General features: G+C 43.7%; 1 protein-coding gene across 1 annotated transcript in view; it reads left to right on the forward strand.

Moving 5' to 3' along the window:
• Positions 1–1,659: 1,659 nt before the first annotated feature.
• RAB5C (RAB5C, member RAS oncogene family) overlaps positions 1,660–12,496 on the forward strand; it is a 186,778-nt gene continuing 175,941 nt past the window's right edge. The window contains exon 1 of the mRNA XM_078645406.1: positions 1,660–1,802. The gene's annotated coding sequence lies outside the window, so the exon portion shown is untranslated. The remainder of the gene's footprint in view (positions 1,803–12,496) is intronic.

Genomic DNA, 12,496 nt, shown 5'->3' on the forward strand with positions numbered 1-12,496 from the left:
AGTCACCCAGGGATTTCTTGCTGTTCTGCGGCACGTCATCATGTTGCATGGCTGACAGTATAAGGAGGAGGCTGGTGTTCGAGAACCGATCACTTGCTCACCTCCTCCTGACTTCGCCATGTGCTGTTGCTGTGCCCTGCCCATGCAGAGCTAACTTGTGCCCGGACTCACCACTACAGGATAAGAAAGTCTCATAACGAGAGCAGGTGGCACTGGCTAAGGCAGTGCAGCACGTCTCGCTCGCAGACTCTCAAGAAGAGACAGACTAACGACGTCCGCTGTGCCACGCCAGCAGCTCCTCCCTAAGTGGATAATTCCATCAAGGGTCTTAGTAATTCACATTTTAATATAATAATTTACTGCTGCTGACAGTTAAAATGTTTATTTACGAGAATGAGAAGGGGGCTCCGGCACAGCATAGCGCCATGATGCAAATGTGCACACTAAAGTTGTTTGTCTGTGCTGTAAATACAGGGCCATCTACTGCAGTAGTTTTGTCTAATTAAAATAGTAGTTTTGCTGATTTATTAGTTAAAAAAATGTTATATCCCTGCTTGACGGTACGAAGCAGCAGGCTTTAATTTTGCAGCACTAAGAGACTTGCTAAGTGAAAGTCACAGATAAGTTCTGTGATTAATGTTCCCACTGGAGAGAGGTCACCGTTTTTTTCTACTGGCAGTTTTCACTCTCACCATAAGTAGTGCAGAGGGTTAATATGCTTGATATAAAGAAAGTCTGCCACCTTTACAGAACTGTATCGTATGTGGATAGCTCAGTGGGTTTCTGCTTTTGTGACAGAGAACCCTTTATTACTTGTGGTTCAGCCACACCTGGAGCTGAGGTCGGGGTGTAGGGTGCTGGCTATTTAAAATTTAAATAACAGCTTTAAAATCACCTGCTGCAGAGTTCTACTTTCTTGTTGCATAAATGAGTGTGATTTCCGATTTTTATGTTTCCATGGACTTCCTTGCATCATTTTGGTTGCAAGAAAGAGTCACTTTAAGTGTCACACATTTAGTCACTGAATGTCTCTAATAAATACCCTGAACCTATAAAAATGTAACACATAAGCAATTTGAAACATTAGCATCTGGGCTTAAGTTGGTGTAATTTCTGATATGTATAGGTTTCCCTTTTCTTCATTGCTTTATTTGCTTGCTATAAAGTGTCACTCATATTTGTGGAAATGTCACTCATAATTACAATGAAATCATGAAAATGTCACACATAACAATCTGAAACCTTGGCAGCTATGCGAGAGCCTTGTGCGTATACTCGTATACGGTAGTTTGAAATGAGATTTCACTGCTGCTGAAATGTTAAGAAGCGGATACTTAAGTTTTAGTTCATATTCCATCATTAGCTGGTGTCTAAAAAAAAGTGACATATTTCAAGATGGTCTTCGCACGAACCCAGCAACCGGTTGATTTTTCCATAGTGGTCTGTCTTCTATTTCTGCAGCTGAAGCTATGAACTTCTCACCGTTGTGTTTTCATCTGCCCATCACCTGACAAGTCTGTAGACTACAAAACCCATTAGGCCGCCTTCTCTCCAGCTTCCGCGTTCCATTGTATCAAAGACGTCCCTTGAAACCTATGTGACACCCGTCAAACTTATGGCAAAAGCACTCTATTGGTTTAGCTGCTCTTTCAATCAAGTTGAGACCGGCAAAGAGTGGGCGGGAGTAAGGGCGGAAGTGAGGCGGGTTCTGAAAGAAGCGGCGAAAGGCGGAAGTGGAGGCCAGAGCCTGAGGGTGGAGAGTACGGTGGGGCCTGAGAGGAGCATCCCGGCTCCCAGCGGCGGTGAGTGTGGTTTGCGAAGCAGATTTAACTGATCGCAGCGATCTTATGACTTTGTGTATCTCCACCCCCCCCTCGTTCAGCAACAAGTTTTGGTCAGAGATCTAGACCAAGGTAACGTCGGAGCTGTCTCCCACACCCGGTTTAGGCCACTCCCCGTCCCTGGAGAAGCGCCCACGGCTTGAGAGGGTTCGTGACCCCCCCCCCCCCCCCCCTCCAGCGACATATTCAACTCACCCCTCCCACAGCATCACTGATGCATTAAAAGACTTCCAGCCTCTTATCTACTACCTTTCTCCACCCCAGTATCTTCCCCCGTTTCTTCTCGCCTAAACGTCAGTTGATGCTTCCTCAGTTGCCTAGTCCCGTGCTTCTTTTTAACTGCCTCTTCCACCCTTATCACCCAGTGACTACTTCTCCTTCCTAAGAACCTCTTTGTCATCCTCCCATCAGAAAAGCTGCTCATTTGACAGCTTCGCTAACGCAGCCTCCTTAGCTTTTCTCCAATATTATTTGGTTTCATGAACATCTTTAATCTGCTTATGACACCCAACCTGGACCACTGACCCGCAGTGTGAGCCAGCACTTGTGCTGCTACTCGAGTATCCCATCCACTAACTCAACTGCTTTTGACATTTGTTTTCCTTCTCTTGTGCACAGCATTTGTGGAATGATCCGGTAGTCGTTTTTGCCCCCCCCCCCCCATCCATCAATAATAATTCCTCTATCGCATCTTATAAATAATATCCACAGACTGTTGCACTTTATTTCGGCCTCGCATGCTTCGGTGCTTAATGTTCGCTGTTCGTTTTAGGAGCACAGTTCTTGGGAGACGGGGTTTATCACGTTATCTCCCCCTCTTACCTGAAATAAGTTCCAAAGTGAGGCTGACCATTTTTTTTGAGCTGCTATTTGATTCCGTGGACGCCTGCCTTGCTGGTTGATGGAGAACAACGATATATACACGTCAGGTTAGAGAATAATTTGGGTGTCGGCTGCACTAATTTATTTAACCTTATGTAGCTGAGTTATCATTTTTAAACTGACCCTATCAACAATATCTTCTACGTGTTTTGTGATTTGGTTGAGCAATATACTTAAGCAAAGATATGATTTCCTTTCGCTTTCTGCTAATATATGTTGATGCTTTAGTTACACATTGTGGATCGATACTTTGGTTGTTGATATCATTTATGTAGCCAGTATGCTATGAACAACTCCTAAAACGTACTTGCCCGTAATTACATCTGCTGACAGAACTCAGAAACAAGTTCTCAAAATATTGCATGAGCTGACATCCTGTGAGAGCCCTTTTGTCCTTGGTTTGAAAACGGACCCTTGAATCGCACACGCTTGTGCGTGTGCTTTTCCTGTTGGGTTCCGCTATTGGGCTTTGCGTACGTGTTTTTTGTAACAGAACACTCAATAGGCCAAAGGCGGGTGCATTGCTCCACCCATGGCCTATTGGTATCTGCTACGAGCACCTAAGCCCATATGTTTTCAATTATCGTGCCCAGACACAGGCGCGAAAATTGAAAACATATGCCTCGCAGTGGCACCAATCGCGGGACTGTTTTCAGTGCGACAGATTTATCGCACAGCTTCTAACTCCTCTAGTCGGAAACACGAAAATGAAGTAATGGGTGAGGAGAGGTCATGTAGGATGTTTATGGATCTAAGTGCAGAATGATCAAACCATGGCGTAGTAAATGAATGCCATACCGTACAAGCAAAGGTATGTTATTAACGTATATTCACAAAAATGTCATAAAGCAAAGTTATGTCCCTAGTCATTTATTTTCTATATTCCAAAATCTTGGTATTGATGTGAGCGGATCCCGTTAGCTACCACAAATCTAGCTCCAGACTCAAACGCACACACACACGCAAGAGAGGTGCAGCGCCACTCACCTTTTGGAAGTTTTTCTGCCGAGCACAGCACGGTCAGGGCAATGATTTGGAGGACTGGAATGTTTGCCAAGTGTCTCATGGTGAACCCCAAGAAGAGTGTCCTAGAACCAGGGGGCCACACTCCGCCTCTGTTTCATTTTGAAAGAATGGTTTGGCAACTCATTTCTTGCAGCTCCTGGCCCTGGCTGCTGCAGGCCCTGCTGGATCTAAGTATATTGAGAAATTCTCCGCCTTGGCCGCAGTGACAGACAAGAGCATCTGTCCGCATGCACTTATGTCAATATGAAAACACAGGGCTTATGGAAGAAGGGAAAGAAATTCCAGCAGGATATTTTTTGTGGCTACTCTACACCGCCGACTGCGCAACTGTAGGCTTTCAGCTCGCGGCACCGGTGCTTGCGTATTAACAAGAGCTTTCTCCTTCAGACACCTGTTGCATATGTGACTTATTTCAGTTACTTTCGCCCCTTCCGTTTTTGTTACCACTTTGGAACTGTATTCTCTTCATAAACTGGAACAAACCAGCTGTCACAGGAGGCTTTTGTTTGCGGTTATTTTCGTGGTCTAACCTGGATGAAAAGCTTTTGCGCCCAGCCTTCTTCGCTGCAGATATCAGTCACCAAGTATTCAGTGGCTGCTCAGTACCATGAGAGTTTACGTGTTGGTTGTGCCCAGTGCTTGTTTCACTTGCTAGTGTTCTGTAGACTTACACTTCCTCTGAGTCTGTTTTAATGAGTTTCACTCATTGAAGGGTCTATAGACTCACCCATGAGGGACACAATCATCAGTGTAAAAAGACTTCAGAAACATGTCTTGAACATGACTTTGAGCCACCATGGATAACAAGTCACCTTTAGGGGTATTCAGCTCAAATGTTCCCTTCAGGTATTTGCAGTGTTTTATAAATACTTAACATCCGCAAATTAAACAAGCATTTGCAATGCAATAGGTCGCGCATTATTAATGTTTGAGCTATTGGTGTTGCATTATTTAGCAATGCCAATAGCTCAAACTTAAATAATGCGAGACCTATTGCATTGCAAATGCTTGTTTTCCTTGCATCAGGTAGTGTTACTTCTGCCCTGGTACTTTTGCAGGCTTAGACTTGTCTCTGCATAGCCATTAATTATTATTGCATATGTCATTTAACTGCACCGGCTAAGATTCTTGAGTGTTGTCACAAAACATGTAGACTGCCTTTTTGAAACCCATTCCCTCTTAAATGAACACAAAACTAGACTCTGCCACAGTCAAGAAACAGTTGATCATTATAGCTGCTCTTGATGATCTGTCCGTGCTTGCTGACATCAGCTGTGCCAATGTTCTTACGTTACTAAACCTATCAGGAGCATTCAGCACTACTGACCATGGCATTCATTTGACCAATCTGCCTAAAAAGTGAGCTGAGTAGACTAGATCAAATTAAAAAAAAATAAAGAAAAAATTATTGGCTTTTCTGACGAGGCACAATGCTCTTGGTCCTCTCATCTTTAATAATCACCAATTCTAGACTCGAGGCTATCAGAGAGCCCCGTGCTCGCCCCCCAAACTTTTTAGGTCAAACCTAGGCAGCGCGCATGCGCTGTCTTAGAGACATGCTTCATTCAGTACATGGGCTTCAAGCCGTCCCTTTTCATTGGTTGTTCTGGTGCCTTTCTAAATTCCTTACTTTTGAGCTGTAAATCATGGCAATTTGTCCCTCCTTTTATTATGTCATTCCCTTCCATAGCGGCTGCTCCTGGTACAGGTCTCATTTTGCTTCCGTTCGTTTTGCACAATATTTTTCCAGATTGTCTGCCTCGTGTTCTGTCAGTGGCGTAACACAGGCCCCTGCTTGGGGGCCCCCTCTGCACTCTGGCTGGAGAGCTCCTGATCGGACCCACTTACACTCAGTGAAACAGTTTTACAGCCACTCCCAGGCCCACTGAGATACTCAGACACTCAGACACTCATGAACCCACTAACAAACCCACGGAGGCACTCACTGTCAACGGTTACATTTTACACTTGGGAAATACAATTTAAAAAAATAGAAATTCACTTTAAAAACCAAAGGTTTTCCAATTGACAATTACGACTGGAGAGAGGCTCTGGAGTCCTCCTGTGGTGCTACAGTTTCTTCGCGCTAGCATTTGATCCAGCTAAAGTACTTACACAGAGCATATTACCCATGCTTACTCGGCATGCTTGCGCTGTGGGGTGGAAAAAGCCATTCTTGCACATGGTATGGACGTGCCTGGCCTAGGTGCTGGGGTGGACCTAACACAGCACACACAACTTGCGTTATCACTTATCTCTGAGCTTGTTAGGGGCAACAGGAACAAATGCCACCTGCTGTTCCTGGGCCTGACCTTGAGTAAATGCGACATAGTCCGCTCTTGGAGAGCAGAATCCCCACCCCTGCTGGGTGTTTGGAAAAGAGGATTAGATTACTGTATGGGGTTGGAGAACCCTGTGTTTAAGGCTCTGGGATGCCCTAAAAAATGTGCAGGCATATGGCAGCACTTGGCAGACTACAGAGGCATTTCCCTGATACCACAGCCCATATCGTCCGACTTAGCGGCTCAGCTCCACAGCTAATATATAGTCTATGTATACTGCCACCAAGTTGATGACAAAGATGGATCACTGGGGAGGCGACATGGGGACATAGTAATTTTGCAGCATATTGCCCCTCTACCGCAGCAGGTTCCCTTTTTCTTTTTATCCTTCTGTTTAGCCCTTGTTATTTGATGTTAACTTACAAATATCATTGTTTACTCATGCTAATGCTATATCTCAGCATGTACATGTATGAAATGGCTGTCAGAGCATGCTGTTGGCCAAAAGAACAACTATTTGCAATGCAATAGGTCTCGCATTTGCGAAAGTTTGAGCTATTGGCATTGTAAATGACAATGCCTTTTATTTATGCCTTACAAAACCTGCCAGCTGTGCGTAAACAAGCACTTTGTACTTGTAGTCAATGCTTATGAGAAGCAAGACTGACAGTCTCTTTAACTGCCAGCCTTGCTTCTCGTAAACAAGGACTATACGTTCAAAGTGCGTGTCTATGCACCGATTGCAGGTTTTAAAAACAATTGAATAAAAGGCATTGTCATTTACAGTGCCAACAGCTCCAACTCTCGCAAACGCGAGACCTATTGCATTGCAAATGCTTGTTGTTATATGGAATGGTATAAAATGTTTCTGCGCTGTATTACATAAGTAGTACAACCGTGAGAAAAAAAGTATTTTGTACTGGAAAAATTATTATATGGTATGCATGGAGATTGCACCTGCACTGCAAGAACTATCGTTAAGAATCCAATTGATATTGCTCTAAAATACACCACAGCCTCACTAATGAGATTTGTGAATGTCATCCTTGTCCCTGAAACAATTGAATACGAACCGAGATCTGATGTCATCTTCCCGTCATTTGAACAACTAAAGGAAGGCATGGACATGGAAACAAAAGAAAGACGTGGTAATATATATATATATATATATATATATATATATATATATATATATATATATATATATATATATATATATATATATATACACACACGAGTCAACTATTGTTCTTTGGAGCCCTCCCTACCTGTCTTATAACGAACTGTAAGCGATATAACGGGAATCAAATTTGAAAAGAAAAGTCAGTCTGTGGAGGATCTTGATACAAAAATACATTCCACTTGCAAATTGTGTAATATAGTAAGCCTACCTCGACGAACAATAATAACAGGAAATGGAAGTCTAATGTACGCTGCTGAACATAAACACATCATTTAGTAAAAGGCAAATGCCCTTCTTCAAATAAATAATTTTGTTGAAATTAAATAAGAAAGGCTTCTTTCTAAGATGTCCGCCGGAAGTCCCGTCACTCGCACCCCACCTGTGTCTGCTTTCTCTCCTGACGCCTGCACTGGCTGCCAAGCAAGTGCAGGGAAGGCATCCAAGAGTCTAGCAATGACTGAGGGTGACCTATGAGTACAGAGCAAGGGCTCTTTGACTACTGCTGCGCGCGTCTATCTCGCAAGTCTTACCTGTGCCCCCCAGCTATTCCATATTTACGCGGGGGAACCCCGCCTTAGGGACGTACACTGTGCAGGGGGTGGTGGCTCCTGGTTTGGACCTGATCTTGACGGTTGCTTCTGCAATGGGGGACGATGCAGAGGAACGCCCGGGCGGAAGCTTGGTGCCGACCTCCTCCTGCTTTAATGGACCGCAGTTGCAGAACGGCTTCTGCACCACGACCAAACCAGTGCAGCAGCGCCTTAGGCGGAGCTCCACGAGAGCGGGGGACTCAGCACCACCCGCAGAGTCATGATTCCCCAGCTAAGAAGTGCAGGCTCCGTAGGAGGCTAGACTCCGCCAGGAAAAACCGACCACGTAAGTCAGTCTCTGCCGTCTTCATCCCCAAGCTCACTACCTTAAGCCGCCGCCTTAATCGAGCAACCACCCTGCTCCAGTGTGCCCCAGCTTCTCGCATGCCTGCCATCCTAACCCGGTCTTTAATTTGTGCTGCTGCTTCCCCAGTTTGCAGGTGAAGCTATTATACTTTATTATTCTTGCAGACTGGTAGGAGTGCTCAAAGCTCATTCATTATTTTTTTTTAAACTCCTAATCTGCAAGTATTTTCAGAAATTAGCAGCCTTGCCCATTAGCTGTATCTGCTTTCTTGGTGGTGGTGCAATGGTGCGCAAGCAGGCAGTCCGTACTGCGGCATCTCCATGCTGTGTGATGCAAGGTTCAGCACTAGAGATCGAACGGCTGTCCTTTGAGACCCTTCCATTTCAAATATATTTCAGTGCATTAGGCATTTAAGGACATGCAGGATTAAAAATGCACTGTAGCCGTTTTAAATTCACGGACATTTACAGATAGTCATCTGGAAATGTGGGCTCGGCGGTCTATTAAATTCAGATGGTCCCGACGATGTTTTATCCAGTATCATTAATTCGAATATCCTCTTTGTTTATGTACTTCACCTTTGATCGTGGTGGTCCAGATATTTTGCCGTTGTCTCCCGTGTATCTAATATTGTAATACACCTTGAGCTGTTAAATGCACACATTTTCCTGCTGTCATTTGTTCAGAGAAAAGCTTTGTTTTTGCGCGTTTTGATCCTACAAGAAAAAACATTTTCTAGTTATGTGTTTTTTTTTTTTTTTTTTTGCTTGCTCGTTTTTGATTTTACAAGAAACCAGTGGTGCGCGTGCACCATAGAGTAGTGGGGACGAGGGAGCGCAGCAGCGAGGCGAACGCATGCTGCTGCGTGTGCTAGACACTGACAGGAATGGGCGGAGCAAATGCGGGAGAGGCGTCCGCCTTTGCATGCCTTTTTTGTAAAAAAAAAAAACCCTGCAAATCCCAATGGATGCCGGCAAAACCACATGCACGAGCGTGTGGTCACCTTTCAAACCCCCCTACATAACTGCTTGCGCTGCGCGAGCGGTGCTGCACACTGCAATGCTAGGCACAGACCTAAAAACCACAAAGGTTACAGGAACATTAAAGTTAGGAAATAGAAACCAAAAACCGTAGTAATTCACTGGGAAAAAAAAAGTGGTCAAGCGGGACAGGCCTACCCACTCTACGCTCTTTGCTCATCTACCGGCGGCAGATTAGCCCAGCACCATATGACTCTGGGCAATAGCTTGCTTAATCTTCCCGATGGCCCCCAGCGCCTAGAGACCCTAACGGGTGATTGTGCGCTTTACAAATGTGGATATTATTATTACTGCATACCTTCATACAGCAGCAACTGAACGGCCATCCAATACAGGTGCCCTGGGATCCCCAGTCACTGTTGGCCTGGCCGACAGCAGTAAGAGGCCCGATATAGGCAGAGACCCCGCAACCCAGGGTTGCACAGGAAGGCCCATCCCGTCAACTTCAGCCCTAACAGTTGTAGGGAACGCTTTAATTTCAAGTGGTTCATGAGCACTTAGTTCCACAAATGAGACTGCAGTTTAGTGCTGAATGTCTCCGTGGCTTCAGCAGCGCTGCAATGAGTATTGGATGATTGGCCACAGGCACAATATTAGCTGCTATTGAGTTTGGTGCAGCAGAGCACAGTTTTCAGGCAGCCGTTGCAATGTGTGGCTCTCTGGTTCCTCCTTCGTGTATTTAGAAGGTGAGAAGCATTATTACTCTGGGCTCCAAGTATGAACAATTCATGTTTGATCACACATTAGATTGTTAAGCTTTTTCATGAAAAATTCCAAGCATTTACTCTTTTTTTTTTTTTTTTTTTGTATTGATACATTGTCTTCCTTCTACCTTTGCAGCTAATCTTGATAGGTCAATAGAGGAAATTGGTACTTACTATCTAACAACTCTAACATAGGTGATGTGAAGTAATGGCTCGATAATCGTACGGGTGCAATGCAACAGTTTAAAGGGTACCTAGATCTTTTAATACATTTTCTATCTCAACCACTTACTCGCGTTCAAGGCCATTGCTTGCACCCTGTTTTCTCCCCATGCCATAGAGATTAATGGTGGAAAAGCTAATTCCACTATATGTAGCAATACCTTCCTATTTCTGTAATTTCAGAGATCTCTTCGTTATTAGGATGTTGGAAAATGACCCTTTAGAATTGATCACCCCCAGTTAATTAACTTTAAAGAAAAACTGAGGGACATTCCTAGAAACAGCCTTCACATCTTGCTTGGTATCTTAGAAACGCGTCGACCTTGTGGTGGCCAACCCAAGTTCACGAATTACTGTTCTAGAAATTAGAAATCTTGAAACATATTCTTGTTTGGCCCATGTGTTTGTTATATTTGTTTTTTTATAGAGGTTCAAATTTGAATGATTGAAAGCTGGGTTGCTTGTTGGACTGCTGGATTGTGAGTTGAGTGATAGTAGGATTGCCTGAGAAGAATGGTAGAGAGAGTGAAGCGGGTTTGGTGTGAAATAATGTTTTGGAACTTTTTAGGCTGTACTGAATAGTGTAGGCTTTGGGAGAAGGTAGTTTGGTGTGAAGAGAAAACATTTTAAAATGTAAAAATATTTTGGTTCTAAGTTACATATGTGAATTTCTGAATAAATTCTGATTAACTCATACGGAAAAACAGGTTGTGTGGTGACATTGTTTCATGTCAATGAGCCAGGACAAAAAAGTGTGAATTGCATATCCGCATTGGCATCTTGTTGTTTCTTGTTCAAATAGGCCTCAGCCTTGCTGATTGGAGCCTAAACCCCATGTTGTTTCCTGGAAGAATTATAACACTCTTATTAATGACAAGTAGAGGATAGCGATCACAGTCTACCAGAAAGCGATCTGCAAAACTCCTATCACTTTCTAGGCCTCTAATATAGAAGCAACCCGATGAGAGGTTTTTTTGATAGTTAAAAGCACACTTAACCAAGAATCATGTCGTACTGCCACCCTTCCTTCAAAATATCGTTGTACCAGCAGACCTTGCTTCATGGTAAAGTGGCCAAGATTCAGGCACAATTTGAGGAACAAACATAGTTGGATTCCAATCAGATAATGCATCTCTTTTCTATCTTACAGGCGGGCTCTTTGCTATAATTTATTCCACTGTATCATAGATGGGAAAATTAGCAGGTGGGCGGTATCAAATCTGATTCTTCTCTGGGTCCATGCCCTCCCCACATTTTCACTTTGGCTTTGGACTCTTTAGTAATTTATGTAATCTCTCATTAACCTCGGCAATTTTCCCCTCCAGCTGGAAACCAGCTATGGACCTGCTCTTGAGTAAACTTTCACTTACTCCTGTGCAACTATCAACCTGTTCAAGTGTTAGCAGGCAGGCGTCTGTGTTGTTTTGGTTACATACCATAGCATGCTTTAAAATATGAAGTTTTTTGATAGTTTTAATAGATTTCTAAATTAATGAGTGATCCAGGTAGCTTAAAACCAAAGACAAGACTGGTTAGATATGAGGAGTTAACATGGTGCTCACTTGGACTATAATTACGGAATGCAGTATCCCAGTTGGAGGTTTAACTACAGGTGGGATACAGTCCTGCCCATTGCTGGTAACTCCATACCCAATTATGCGGTTTTGGACCCATCAGACCCGGTTTCACTAGGTGTGGATACCCACCTGGTAAAACTGCTGGAGGGTGCACAGTGCAGCCCCATCCCATACTTCATCCAGCGCCAAAAAGAGAATCAGACTGCGCTCCCCTCTGCCTACCCCAACAATGGGCGCCCCTGGGGTATGACAAAACAGGATTTCCCTTCATCTGTAATCCTTAATTACCCGCAGTGGCTTACCTTGCTTTAATTACAGGTTTTTGAAATGCAGCTATTTGCGCAGTAACAATAGCCTAACGGAATGTACATAGAGTAAACAGCTACTTGCTCTGAATTAGCCACATTGTTGTGATTACATTCTAAAGGATAAGAACAAACTTCAAACATTTTTATCAGTGACTCTAGAATATAAATATTGCATTATTGGCATGCTATTCATACAAATGCAACACATTATTTTAGACACTATGGTGTGGCTTGGCTTAGTTTCACATGAAAGATGTTTCATTCCACACAAAAAATGTAAATTTTGTCATGCTTGGTGTGTTTGTATAGCACCGCGTCCACCATTTGTATGGTCACAAGTGCTTTTGCTATCTTAGTAACCTTGATGGTTCTTGAATCCTAGTCCACCAGATTCAAAGCGGTCAGGTAAAACATTTGGCTGTGTTTCATTTTGCTTTCAGGAGTCAGTCGACTTGGGTAATAGATGGCAAGATTGGTCGTGTTAGTGATGCATTTAATTGGAAGTGGCCAGCTAGATCCTGTCATGTGAATGGA

This window comes from Lissotriton helveticus, chromosome 5_1 (genome assembly GCF_964261635.1).
Source record: "Lissotriton helveticus chromosome 5_1, aLisHel1.1, whole genome shotgun sequence".
In the NCBI taxonomy this organism is placed as follows: domain Eukaryota; kingdom Metazoa; phylum Chordata; class Amphibia; order Caudata; family Salamandridae; genus Lissotriton; species Lissotriton helveticus.